The following is a 14,959-nucleotide window of genomic DNA, read 5'->3' as shown; positions in this document are numbered from 1 at the left end:
ACCCACTGGGCTGTGTTTTCTTAGAAAGCTGATCCCAAATAAACAAAGATGGAGCTTTTGAATCTCTGAAGCCAGTTTACCACAAAACCTTACATTTACAGAGAAAGTAAACGTCGGTAATGGGGAAGCTTCAGCTGAAGGTTCTTCGGACCACTGGGTACATTCTTTAGCGGATGAGATAGATGGTGTGTGAAGAGAGCTCTGGGGAGGGTGCTGCGTTGCAGGAGACAGAGATCCTTCACCATGCACAAACTGAAAAACCAGCCTGGTCTAGCGCTACCTTGAACAAGCGCAGCCTGAGAGGACAAATCCCACCACCCCTGCCTGATGGAGGAGTGACAGTAACAAGGCAATGTTAATATTAATATTTATGGCTCTTACCAACATGTTCAGTGAAATAAGCCAAACTCAGAGGTCAAGGGTCATGTTTTCTCATTTGTGCAAGCTAGAGAAGAGAAAGGAAAAGAAAGGTGTGGGCGGGTGGATCTCATGAAAATCAAAAGATCAGTGGAGGAAAGGGACGAGGAGATGGGAGGTGAGGAGGGAGGGGAAAATGCTGGGTAATGGTATTAGCCAAGTTGTACTGTTATATTATGTGCATGTACAAATATGTAACAAATTCCATCATTATGTATGACTCTGAAGCACCAATTTTAAAATGTGGGGAAAATGTAGGAAAAAGAAATTTATGGCTCCTTATAATATAATTAATTCACTTTATCCTAATCATCATCCCAGGAAATAAACAGTGACTTTTTATAATCCCCTTTGAAAAGAATCATCAGTGAAGATGAGGAAACAAGCTATTTTGCCAAGCTCTTCACCAAGACAGACCCACCAGTAGGTGGCGTGGCAGCCACTGGCCCTGCGGCTGCCCATCTCTTTCCAGAGCACTTTATGAGCCAGTAGCTTCATTCAGTTTCACTCTCATGTGTTCCAAGTGGTTTCATTTTGTCAGGTTCAACACTGAAATTTAGAAAATAAACAAGTAATGATAAAAATGTAACCTAACCAAGTTTCTACTATTATCCTAATTTAAACACACTAAATCCTGTGTGTGTGTGTGTGTGTGTGTGTGTGTGCCACAATCTATACAGTCTTCTTGGAAATTTTTTATTGGATCAGAATTCAAAATAGAATAATAAAGAACTTTTACTTCAGCATATTTTTGATAAACATTTGGTGAATAAGTGAATGGATAAATGGATGGCTAGATGGATGGATGGATGGCTAACTGCATTGATGTTAGAAGGAATACTAGCAACGTTCTGGCCTGCATATTCATGTTCTGGGGAGCAAACTAGAGTCACCCGAAGTGAGCTGAGTACCCTTCTCCCCCGTCCCTAAACCCAAATACATGCCAAGGGACACACCCCAAAAGCAATTCTGTAGGAGGGGATGGAGGCTGGGGATCTATTTGCTTCAAATCAGATTCAGATGTGCACTTTTGTTTCAGAGCCACTACCTATGCTGACTTCATTTTACAAATGAAGATATAAAGGTCCTATGACCTATTCAAGGTCACACAGGTCATGGGAGAACTTTTCATAACCCAGTGCTCCAGGTTCTGGTGGCACCTTCCTAGAAACTGTCACCAAAAAAACATCATGCAGCACAAAGGTCATATGAGTCCTAGATAAAAAGCTCCACTCTCTGCCCATAACAACTACATTTGGCCAGCTTATCCAATCAAAATGCCGCACACCTTACACACACACACACACACACACACACACACACACACAACAAGGCTGAAATATGGAAAGTTTTAGTTAAGATATCCTAGGCAATCATTCCCAAAATTATCAGAGCAAGCAGACTTAGGTGATTTAGAGCAAACATCTAACCAAACACAGTTTAGCCTTTGACTACACAGAATGTCCCCCAGGACAGTGCAGGGTCATCCCCATAAACATGTTCACCTGGGGTCTTAATAAAACTCACATTAACTGAGATACTCAGTGGGTGGAAATCTCCAGCTTCTCATCCCTCAGGATGCAGGAAATGAATTGCTTAAGCTGCCTCTCCCCAGAAGAGGTGGCATGTCCTTGGAGGACCAATGCTAGCAGTCTTTGGAGAGGAGCTAGGAGAGTTCCCTGTGGGGAAGCCGTGTGTATATACTGAAAGTGCTTCATGAGGTGACTACCAGGGTAGTGTGGGGGGAAACACTAAAAAATGAAGACGGCACAAAAATTAGCACCATCATTCAGGCGAAGGCAGCCCTTTTTAGAAGATACTTAGCAAATATATCACCTTTTCAGGAAAAAAGTCTTTAGACCTGACTGAATTTTATGTAGAGCCTCTTCTGAGCAGTAGGTTGCTGCCCCCTAGTGGCAGACTCTTATTAAAAAGTTTAACAAACCCTCATTGACATCCTCTTCCTTTCCCTCCCATTCTATTCAAAGATAATCATCTCTTGATTAACATTGCAAAAGCCAAATTAAATCACAACATATGTTACAGTAAAGACATGCGCCTTCTTATCCCTACGTAACACATACATAACAGTTGCTTCACACTGAAAACACTTTTTCTGCCTCTCCTACAAGCATGATCTCCTAGACAGTCATCATCAACAGGGCGGGAAGAACTCTGAAGGACCACAGGATAAACCCAGAAGAACAAGGTCACCTTTCATGCCACTCCAACAGGGTCTCTCAAGGAGAAGGTAACGCTCTACCTGAGAGAAGTCATTAGCTGCCCCAGTAGTTTCCAAACCAGGCTAGGCACGTGAGGGACAGGATTTACAATAGAGTCCTGGGTCTTAACCCCAGAGATTCTGAATAAGTAGGACCAGAACAGTGTTTAATTTTTTTATTTTGACAATTATACTTTTGTGTTCCTTTGGTACCAGGGATTGAACCCAGGGATGCTTAACCACTGAGCCACATCCCCAGCAAACACTACCCTGCCTTTATTTTGAGACAGGGCCTTGCTAAGTTGCTGAGGCTGGCTTTGAACTTGCAACCCTCCTGCCTCAGTTTCCCGATCCTCTGGGATTATAGGTGTGTGCCATTGCTCCCAAATATAACAGTTGTATTTTTAAAACCTCCCCAAGTGATGCTGTATGCTTTCAGGCTTGGGAACTACTGAAATGCCACATGAGCAGGGACCAATGGGTGAGTAACAAGGTCAATGAGAGCATTTTTTATTAATTAATATATTTACTTATTTATTTATTTATTTTTAGGTTAAGTTGTGATGGCAAAGAAGGGCAAGGAAGTCTACTGGAGCTTGAGATTCAGTCTGGGGCTAAGAAGGGTGAACCAGGGTAATACTTGGATTTGGGAGGAGGCATCCTCAATAAGAAGACAGCAGTTGGGGGTGAGGGCACTGGAGAAAGAGGGTTCATGCTGCCCACCTGCCCCAGGGCCAGAGTGCTCAAGTCTATCTTGCTGTCCTCGGTCCTCTCCACAGCCAGGCAGTCACCCAGTCCTGTTCTTTTCTCTGACACTTGACTCTTCTGCATCCACCATTCCCACTTTTTAATTTTGGTATCAAGGCAGTAGTGAGGTCAAAAGAGAAGGGAACCTTTTCTAAAACATCCCCCTTGTGAAACTATTAGTGATGTTCTATTAGCTTTGTTTTTGGGGTTTCCAAAGATTCTTTCCCTGGATTCAATCCCCTTTCAATAAACTTTGAAAAGTGCTGGTTAAACGCAGCTAACTGAGCATCTGTGCTTAGCTCCTCCCCTTTTGCAACTCTACCAAAGTCATAGGAAAGGAATATGTGAGGCATGAACCTGCTGGGACAGTTACAGGGGAAGACATAACAAGCAGATATCAGACTGGAACAAAAGACCACAGAAATACAAGAAAATTGCCAAGAACTGAAAAAAAACTACTCAGTGTTTTGCCCTAGCAAAATAAATTTTGAAACAGTGAAACAAAGTAATATCACAAAATTCTACCAACAAGCTCCTGGGAAGAAAGAAGATCACATACAAATGGCCAGGAAGATAGATCAAGGTTTCTGACAAAGAATGTATTACTGTTTTAGAATGTCAGCAAACTTCTGAATTGCCACACAAGGGGCTGAAGGAAAATGGAGAAGTTCTGCAGGAAAAGATTAGTAACCTGAAACACATCATCTTTCCCAAGTAAGTATCAAGAGTTAGACATGCTGAGACTTTCTAGGAATTCAAAATACTCGCTACCCTCTCTTGGGAAGTTCCTGGAAGATGCACTCCAGCAAATGAGGAACTAAACCAAGAAAAGGAAACTCTGGGACCCTGGAAGAGACCCAAGAGGAAACCCGGTAGGGTAAGATGGTGGAAATAAGTTGACGAGTTGGAGAGTAAGGTATTCATAATCTTTGTGATCTCTCTCTCTCTCTCTCTCTAGCTTTAGAGCAAAAGCAGCTCATCCTGCAACAAAAGGACAGACCGTGGAAGAAGGTATGTGATATCTATGGTCAGCTGAAAAATATATTGGCATTTGACAAACCTGGCAATGTGCATAGAAAATCAGTGACAATTTCATTAGAAAATTAAACCAGTGCTAAAGTGAGGCACTAACTTCAGGAAAATCAAAGATAGAAGGAAGGAAACTACTCCCATGTTTAATTCAGCAGTGAATATTATCTACCAAAATAATATTTAAAGCCTGACCAGGAATTAACAAAAAATGTTGCCATCGGAAGTTAGAGAAAGGACCAGGCACGGTGGCGAACACCTGCAATTCCAGAGGCTCAGGAAGCTGAGGCAGAAGGATCATGAGTTCAAGGCCAGACTCAAAAACTTATTGAGGCCTTAAGCTACTTCGCAAGACCCTGTCTCAAAATAAAAAATAAAAAGGAGGTGGGGAGGGGCTGGGGCTGTGGCTCAGTGGTGGAGCACTTGCCAGGCATGTGTGGGACACTGGGTTTGATCCTCATCACCACATGAAAATAAATAAATAGATAAAATAATAAAAGGTATTGTGTCCATCTACAACTAAAAATATTTTTTAAATAAAAACGGCGGAAACTGGGGATGTGGCTCAGTGGTTAAGCATCCCTGGGTTCAATCCCTGGGGGCAGGGGTGGGGAGGAGAAGCTGGAGAAAGATGTGAGGATGGAGAATGTAGGAGTCAAGCCCTCACTACCATAATATGAATATAAACCATCATCTATCACTCTATTTGTAACATAGATCATCTACCATAATAGGAAGCCAATAGCTAAGGTCTCAGGTTGATGAGTAGACAACTATGACTATAATATGTTTCCTCTGGGGAAAAGAAGTGGGAGGAATACCTGAATTCCCAATGGAATCTCTGGATTTTGAACCATGCAAATGTATTGCTTTTTTTAGAATTATTATATTTGCTAAAAAACTCATCACATGAAATCTCTCTGGCAGGATATTCAAACTGCCTACAGTGATTGACACTAGTGAAGGGAAATGGTAACCTGAAGAACCAAGTGGGAGAGAAATATCTTTTTCACCAAGCTCCTTTCTGTACTTTTTAAATCTGTACTTTCTTATTGTGTTATTTAAAAGATACATGTTTTTTTCCCCAAGGCAAAAAGAAGTAGGAGTTTTAAATAGCTGCTTCTAGGGAGTAGGATTAGAGAGAATGAAGGGGTAGAGAGGGAAAGGATCTTATGCATCATTTTGTTTTTTTATATATGCAAAATGCTGGGTTTTTTTGTTTGTTTGTTTTTTGTTTTTTATTTTGGTACCAGGGATTGAACCCAGGGCCCCTTAACCAGTGAACCAAATCCCCAACCCTTTATATTTTTTATTTTGAGACAGGGTCTCCCTAAGTTGCTTCAGGCCTCACTAAGTGGCTGAGGCTGACCTTGAACTTGCAATCCTCCTGCCTCCACCTCCCAAACCTCTGGGATTTTGTATTCATTTTTGGTATTAACAATGTGCACATATCATTCTACATATAAATCAATTTTACTTCTTTAATAAAAACTATGTCATTTCTTCTTGGATGCCAAGTCTAAACATCATTACATGTGCTGCACCATCAGACAGGCTAAGCAATGCTGACACTCTCTCCTAAGGTACACTGGAGCCTTTAAGGTACACCCAAATCATAAGAGCTCTCTGGCCCCCTCTGCTGGTTAGTGGTACTCTTGCAAAATATTAAAGTACTTGTGTCTTCAGCTAACACACTCAGCTAACAAATTCATCAGCTGAGTAATTTTGTTTCTGTAAGAAAATCCCATTGAACTCTCCAGGTATGTTCTACATGTGTCCATCATGTCAGGGAAGATGGCACTTCCATTTTTGTGATTTCCAGAAGCCATATTTTTCCCTCAACCAGTATAATTCACACAGTTCAGAGATGTTCTCTCCCTCTAGTATTGTAAGTAGAACACCATATAACAAACTTATGACCTTTTCTTGCTTGTCAAGTAAGTTCCAGAGGCTGTGTGCACAAAAGCCAGCTTGCTGAAGACTTACCCATCTTTGCTGTCTGAGGCTGCTCCCCACCTCCTGCAGGCTTGGGGGGACTTCCTGCGGGAGCCAGGACACGTGAAAAAAACCCACCTAGCATCTCCCACATATCTGGAGTACCTCAGGAAATTCATTTTATTTTATGTATTTTCCATAAAGCAGCATTTGACTACCTAAGTAATGCGCACTTGCTTTAAAAGCCAAAAGGTGTTTTTTTTAAAACTCCTTTGAATTATGAAATGTAAATTGGCCCAGCTCTTTTTAAAGACAGTTCTACAGAATCTATTTTAACATCATTTTTTTTTAAAGTTTCACACCCCATGACCCTGCAATTTCACTACTGGTAAATTCCCTAGAGAAAGAGGAACAAGTATTCAAGGAGGTTCATACAAGAGTGGCAAGGGTGGCACTTTTTGCAATGACTAAGACAAGAAAAAAATCTTACTGCCAAGGATTAGTTAAATAGATGGCATCCTAAGCAGTAATGAAAAGTAAGGTAAATGTACGTGAATGAACATGGATATACTCCACACCCCCCAACTGCTGATGGGTTATGGCCTGATAAATCCATCGTCAGTTGAGATGCACTGAATCCACCTAACCTACTGACCAGGGCAGCTTAGCCACACAGAACCCTCAGCATGGTTGTTTCCTCTTGATCACAGGGCTAACCGAGAGCTGCAGATCGCTTCGGCTATCGTATCACATATGGCCTGCCCAGGGAAAGAGCAAAACACCTAATTAACTATGGTTTCTACAAAACGTGTATTGCTTCAGCATGATTGTAAGAGTCAAAGTCACAAGTCAAACAAACCATCATAACTCAGGGAACATCCATATATCAAAAAAAAAAAAAAAATACTTTGGAGGGGAAAAATATGTTAAAGAAAGATCCATACAATATGGCATTAGGTATTTTTAAAAAATACTATAAATTCTTTCCATGTACTTGTATACATGTCAATGCACAGAAAATATAAGACCACAAATTAAATGGATAGCAAGGGAAGGAGTTGGAAAGACAGACAGAAGTGATATTAAAAGGGGCCAGCTTTGGAGCTAAAGTTTTAATTGTTTACTAACATAATGGACTAGTTAATTACTTGGGTAATTAAAACTTAAATCTAAAGCCAGGTACAGTGGCACACACCTGTAATCGCAGCAGCTCAGGAGACTGAGGCATAAGGATTGCAAGTTCAAAGCCAGCATCAGCTACTTAGCAAGACACTGTCTCTAAATAAAATATATAAAAGGGCTGGGGATGTGGCTCAGTGGTTAAGAGCCCCTGGGTTCAATCCCCGGTACCAAAAAAAAAATTAACGTAAAGATAATTATCACTCCACCCTCATCCAGTCGCACCTCCCCAGAAGTATTCACCCTTCAGAGGCCTTTCATAACTTTCTCTGTGCTCAAAGACACACAAACACACACGCACATATACTTTTTTCTCTTGTTCTTTAAAATTTTCTAAGATAGAACCAGACTGTACATAATATTTTACAGCTTTCTTTCTTTTAAGATTTCAAAGGTATCTCATCAGGTAATATGTAGATATATTTCAATCTTTTTAAAACTTTTATAATAATCCTTAATGTGAATGTGTCATAATTTATTCAAAGTTTCCTTATTTTTTAACATTTCAACTGTTTCTGGTGCTGTTTTGCTATTACTATATATATATATATATATATATTTGTCACTCATATATGGTGAAAAATACAGGTACATATATAGAAATATATACTTCTATGGAATATTTTTAAAACTATAACTATTTATCTTTACATCCTACCACTTTTTTCCTTGGAGTTCTGGGACAAAGAGCATACATATTTATGGCATTAATAGATAATAAAAGCTAAATTCCCAAAAGATTCACATTCCCACCAATGTTGCTTGAAGGTCCCCTTTTCCCCCACACATTCATGAGGTTTGAATGTTCTTCATCTATTAGCTGATACAAGCTTTGGAAGGAAGTCTAAGCAAGATCACCCACTATAACCTCCTTGTTTTAGAGCCAGGGATGCTAAGACCCAAACAGATGAAGTTATTCACCCAAATCACAGAGCTACCTGAATAAGTTAGCTGAAAACAAGAACCCAAGTCCACTTGCCTGGCATCTACTTCACCTAACAACAGCTCCCTGTTGGGGGGGTGAGGAGGTGGCAGACAGAATAATACCTCCCCACAAAGTTGTCTCCATCCTAATTTCCAGAATCCATGAATATGTTATCTTTCCTAGTAAGAGAGTCTTTTCAGATATGATTAAAATAGGCATCTTGAGAAAAGGAAATCATCTAATGTTGATCAATAATGTTGATCAATAATCGAGACTGTGAAGTATAAAAGAGTTTGATTTGGGGGTCCCAAAAATTGCAATTCGGGAGACACAGATGGTGTAAAATGAAAACTGTGTTCTGAAGCTGGAACACAGGACCGGGCTTAAGAAGGAAGAGCCTGGGCTGGGGAGATAGCTCAGTTGGTAGAGTGCTCGCCTGGCAAGCACAAGGCCCTGGGTTCAATCTCAGGTATGAATTATAGGCAGAACCTACAATGATAGGCCATGGTGAGTGTGGAGTCCCCGACTCCTAAGCTGACTGCCAGCAGCAGCTTCCAGGTGCAGATCCCAGGCCAGTTCAGCAACCTGTGATTATAGGTACGGGCAGCTCCAGGAAATAACCCGGGAAAAGGTTAATCTTCTCTCTGGCCTGGCTCTGCCTTTCAGCAGCACACAGCCTCAGAGGGTCTCAGGCTCCATTTTGGAATGCTCGCACAGAGTCAGCAGAGGGATGACAGGTGAGGGCAGAAGCAAGTGTTGGAGTGAGGTGACTGTGGCTTTGAAGGAAGAAGAGGGCCACCAGCCAAGGGAGGCAGGAGGCCTCTAGAAGCTGCAAATGGCGGGAAAACAGATTCTCCCCTAGAGCCTCCCCAAGGAACGCAGCCCTGCCCACACTTTGATTTTTGCCCACTGGATGTAGATTTCTGACCTCTGGGGTTATTAAGATTCATAAATCTGTGTTGTTTTAAGTCATCTGATATATGCCGAATTGTTATAGCAGCAAGGAGAAGCCAACATGAAGGAAAAGCATCACCTCCTACTCTCTACATTGTTTGCATGGGGCATATGGAAACAGTCTGGGGCATATGACTCAGCTGGGGTAATCAGACTCATTCATCCCCCAGGCCTGTGTGATTGGCAGACCTCTGATATTGGCCTGCAAAGTCAGACCCAAACTTGTTTTAACCCAAACTTAAAACTGAAAGACAGAATGTCTATTTTTCACTGTAGTTTACTTGCAAGGATGTAAGCTTGGAGCCACCTAAAGCCACCATGAGAGGAAAGCCTGCCTGCGGACAGAGTCGAGGACAGGCAGAAAATTAATGTGATCCATCTGAGTCTGAAGACAACTTCAGCTTGCTTTTCATCATTTGTAGCATAAAATATTTTTAATTCACCAAATTCCCAGTCATATGCTTTTGTCATTATGGCATTTTGTGAAGATCATTTTGTTATTTTCAGACAGTTGATAGACTAAAAAACTATAGAAACCACAGAATTTTCTGAAAGTATAAGAGAAGTAACTATAGTAGTTTCTCTTATTTGCAGTTTAACTTACCAGGGTCTCATGGGATCAAATGAGTCTATAAATATCACATGGAAGATTCCAGAAATTAACAATTTGTAGGTTTTAAATTGAACACCAAATTAGTGTGATGAAATCTGATGCAGCCTGCTCATCATTCCAGTGTATCCACACTGTATACGTTACCCATCCAATAGTCATTTTGTAGTCATCTCAATTTTCAAATTGATTATGTAGGTATTGAAGTGCTATGCTCAGTTAGCCCTTACACACTAGCCTAAAGTTACATCATAGTGACTATTTCATTCACATCACTTTATTTTATTATGTAGGGTTGGTTGTATCATCTCATATTACCACAAAAAGAGGAGTGTGGACAGTAGAGTAAGATGTTTTGAGAGATAGAACACATTCACATAACTTTTTATCATTTTATATTGCTATAATTGTTCTATATTCATTTTAGTTATTATTATTCACCTCTTACTATACCTAATTTATAAGTTAAACTTTGTCACAGACATTATTTAAATAAACATAGCATAGATAAGCTTCAGTACTATCTGCAGTTTTGGGCATCCACTGAGGTTCTGAGAATGTATCCCTTGTGGAGAATACTGTATTTGACAAAGCAGTAGCCAAGTTCCAAGACTAGCAGTTTCCTTTCTCTGAGTGTAATAAGGGAATCATGTTTCAGTTAAAAACAGAATGAATTTAACAACAACAACAAAAACTTAAATTGCAAGGTTGTAAGATGTAAATACATTCTAATAGTAAAGTGTTCTCTAGAAACCTTTTTAAGAGCACATGGGCCACTTGGGGACCAATACTATAATACAAAGCTGTTCCCCTGCCCTTTAGCTGCAGTCATTTCCCTGCCTCCCAACTTGCAACCTAGCTTGTCAGTGTGTGAACATCCTAGCTAGCTATAGGTTTATCAGTCAGCTTGCAAGCATCCTTCTCCATTATTGGTCCCCTGTTAGCCCATGGAATTCGAAGGATAGCTCCCCCGCCATTTTTCTCTCTCCTCGCTTTCATGCTCTCTTGCACACGCTCTCTCTCTTTCTCTTTTCCTCTCATTTTTTTCTCTTACCCTGTAGGGAGACACTCTGCCTGTTTGCTTAATAAACTATCTTATGTGAGTTCCCGCATCCAGAGTGGTTTCTGGGTTCTTACCAATACCAGGATGAATAGTACCTCTGGCTTTATCCTCTGACCCCTGAGAAGAAAGTTCATGTTCTCCACAGCCAGTTGGTTGCAGTTATGAGCTTGCTGAACTATAGCACGGGATAGGGATGGGTATTTGCTTTGGTAAATAAGGTTTTAATGAAATATATTCATACCCACTTGTGTAGTGTGGTCTATGGCTGCCTTCCCAAAACAAAGGTAGAGTTGATTTGCTGTAAGAGAAATCAAAGAGCCCACATAGCCAAAAATATTTACTATTTGGCCCTTTACAGAAAATGTTTGCCAGGTTTGCTCTAGATGGTTTGCCACTGAAAGTATGGTTAGACCATGCTAAGGGCCATACAGAGAACATTGCATCAAACCACATACTCCATGATGCTTGTATGGGGTAGATTTCCCTAATATGTAAACAGGGCTTGAGTTCCTTACTATACACAGGTACTTTGCTGGGATATAAAGATGAAGAGCATCTAAACCCTGACCAGTGTCTACTAGGAAAGACAGACATAAGCAAACAGCACAGCATAAGAAGGGATTGAAGAGTTGCACATTTAAATGAGACAATAAATAAGAACGTTGGGCACAGTGCCTAACACGAGATAGCAACCAATAAATGGTAGCTCTTAGCTATTTTTATTATAATCCTCCAAATGCCTTGAGAGCCAACTAATCCAAGCTGAAGAAGTCAGAGTCTTCACAAAGCTTGGTACAGAAGTGAGCTTAAATAATAACTGTCCAAGCAAGAAGAAACATGATGCTCTGGCTTGGGGGTTTCAGGATGCAGCTAGGGGGACACACACACACACACACACACACACACACACACACATACACGGTCAGGAAGCGGTGACTAATTTGGGGGATCTCAGGCTTAGCAATCACAGAGGAGAAGACTCTCCTAAAGCATCTGAGACCCAATTGTGAAAAATTCTTCATGTTGCTGACATACAAAGAGCAAAGGAAGAAGAGGAAGAAGGGTTTAAGGAAGAGTTTGTTTCTTTCGGGATTAAAAAAAAAAAAAAAGCTTTAAACAGAATGGAGAAAGGAGAAAGGCACAGTAAATATGAGATGTATGAAGCTGCTGCCAGAGTAACGTGGCATGCTGTTTTACAGTTTAACTTGTGCTTTATAATTAGGAGGACACTAAAATAAGAGTAAAAAGTTTAGTATAGTAAACAACGTAAGCCAGTAACATACACTTTTATCATCATTGTTATGGTTTAGATATGAGGTGTCCTCCAAAATCTCCTGTGAGACAATGCAAGGCAGTTTAGAGGTGAAATGATTGGGTTATGAGAGCGTTAACCCACTCAGGGAGTTAGTCCCCCATGGGGATTAGCTGGGAGATGACTGTAGGCCAGTAAGGGTGTGGCTGGAGGAGGTGGGTCATTGGGGGTGTGCCGCCTTTGGGGATATATATTTTGTGAGTTTAGTCTCTCTCTCTCTCTCTCTCTCTCTCTCTCTCTCTCTCTCTCTCTCTCTCTCTCTCTCTCTCTCCATCATGGTGCCATGTCCTGAGCCACTTTGCTCCTCCACACTCTTCTGCCATGATGTTCTGCCTCACCTCAAGCCCCAAGGAATTGAGTGAACTGTCTATGGACTAAGACCTCTGAAATCATAAACCCCCAAATAAATTTTTCCTACTGTACAATTGTTCAGCAGGTTTTTTGATCATAGCAACAAAAAAGCTGACTAAAACAATCATTATCAAGTATTATTCATTGTACATAACTGTATTGCTATACTTATATATGACTGCTTTAGTCAGCTATTTTGCTGCTGTGACTAAATGATCCAACCAGCACAACAGTGGAGGAGGAAAGTTTTATTGAGGGCTCACGGTTTCAGAGGTCTTAGTCCACAGAAGGCCGGCTCCATTCCTCAGGGCTCGAGGTGAGGCTGAACATCATGGCAGAAGAGAGTGGCAGAGGGAAGCATTTCACATCATGGTGATCAGGAAGCAGAGAGAGAGAGAGGGAGAGACTCCAGTGTCTACATTCAAAATATATACCACAAAGCCATGCCACACCCTACCACTTCAATTAATCCCATCAGGGATTAATTCCCTGACTGGGTTAAGACTTACAACCCAATCATTTCTCACATGTGAGCTTTTGGGGAGCACCTCACAACCAAACCATAACAATGACTCAGGAGCAAAGTTTAAACAAACTGCCATCTACTACAAACTCATGATGTATTGTGCTGTGATGTTACAATGCTCTGACATCCCTTGGTGACAGGAAGTTTTCAGCTCTGTTATACTCATATAAGGCCACCATCATATATTCTAACCGTCCTTGATTGAAATGTTACTATGCATGTGGCAGTGTTTGTTTTTTAACCTCATAACCAAGCTGCAAAATAATTTTTTTCATTTAGAAAATTAAGGAGAAGAGTGAAGTACCTTACCCCAGGTCACCCACTAGTGCTTAAACCCACAAGTCTGTCCAATGGATATTGGCAGAATTTATACCTAAAATTTGGAACTTGACCTCTGTGAGTCTCCTCCTTGAATTCCCATCTCCCAACTTTTCCAAAACTATCATTGCCTCACTGTTCCCCTATTTCACGCCTCATGGCGTGATTCTCCAAGCCAGAAAAACTGCGGGTTTCCTACTGGATTTTTTGTTTATTTGTTACCTTGTTTTTGCAGTTCTGGAAATGGAACCCAGGTCATCTCACAGGAAGCACTCTGCACTGAGCTACACCCCAGCCTTCAGTTGGGGTTTGAGCTGTCCCTGAGTAAGGTCTGACTCTGGTTAGAACCCATGAAACAGGAAACTCAGCCAGTGCCTTTGTAAAATTTTTTTAATTTTTATTTATTTATTTTTGATACTGGGGATTGAACCCAGGGGTACTTTACCACTGAGCTCCATCCCCAGCCCTTTTTTTATTCTTATTTTTATTTTGAGAAAGGATCTCACTAAGTGGCTAGGCTGTCCTTGAACTTGAGATCCTCCTTCCTCAAACTTGTGATCTTCCTGCCTCAGCTTTCCCAGACACTGGAGTTCCAGGGATGCACCACGACCCCCAGCTAGTGCCATCCATTTCTTCCAATGTCAACTACCCTCCCAATATTGCTGGCTGGTCTCTCTCCGATGCCCCTCTTCTGATTTCCAGATCTGCATGACCAACTGCCTTCCATTGCCATTCAGAAATCTCAAATTCAACATCTAAAACTGAACTACGCACTCTTTTTCTGAATTTCTTACCATGGTGGACAGCATAACCATCCAAACCAAACACGGGACATTTATCCTTGACCTCTTCACTTCCTTACCAAGCTGATCCTGTTGATTTCTCCCCTTAATACCTCCATTTGATCGCCATTGTGATTGCCTTAGTTCACTCCTTTTTCATTCCTTGCAGTCTTGCTGCAACATGCTTCACTGTTTCCCTGTTTCACAGACTCCCCCACCGAGTCTTTTCTCTACACGTTAGTCAAAGTGGTGTTCCACATGCGTGTGTACACTCACATCACTGCCGCTGCCCATCCTTCACTGGTTCCTCCTGGCCTCCAGAAAAGCATCACAGACGTTTAGAGTGTCAAGATCTCTGCCTGCCGTTCTTGCTTTTCACTATTTCTACATGCATATTCCTTCAGTGCCATTCACACGTCAGCCCCTCTGTTGTGCCACCTTTTCCTCCACCCTCCAGGTGAAATTCCTCAAAGCAAGACTCTGATTTTTATCTCGGCAGAGAATACTCTACTGGCCTTCATGCATGTCATGGCCCTCAACGATGCTGCCCTGACAACTGCCCCAACTCCTCACTGGATGAAGGAAAGATG

Source organism: Sciurus carolinensis, chromosome 6 (genome assembly GCF_902686445.1).
Source record: "Sciurus carolinensis chromosome 6, mSciCar1.2, whole genome shotgun sequence".
NCBI classification, from domain to species: Eukaryota; Metazoa; Chordata; class Mammalia; order Rodentia; family Sciuridae; genus Sciurus; species Sciurus carolinensis.
Note: the sequence above shows the minus strand (reverse complement) of the source record.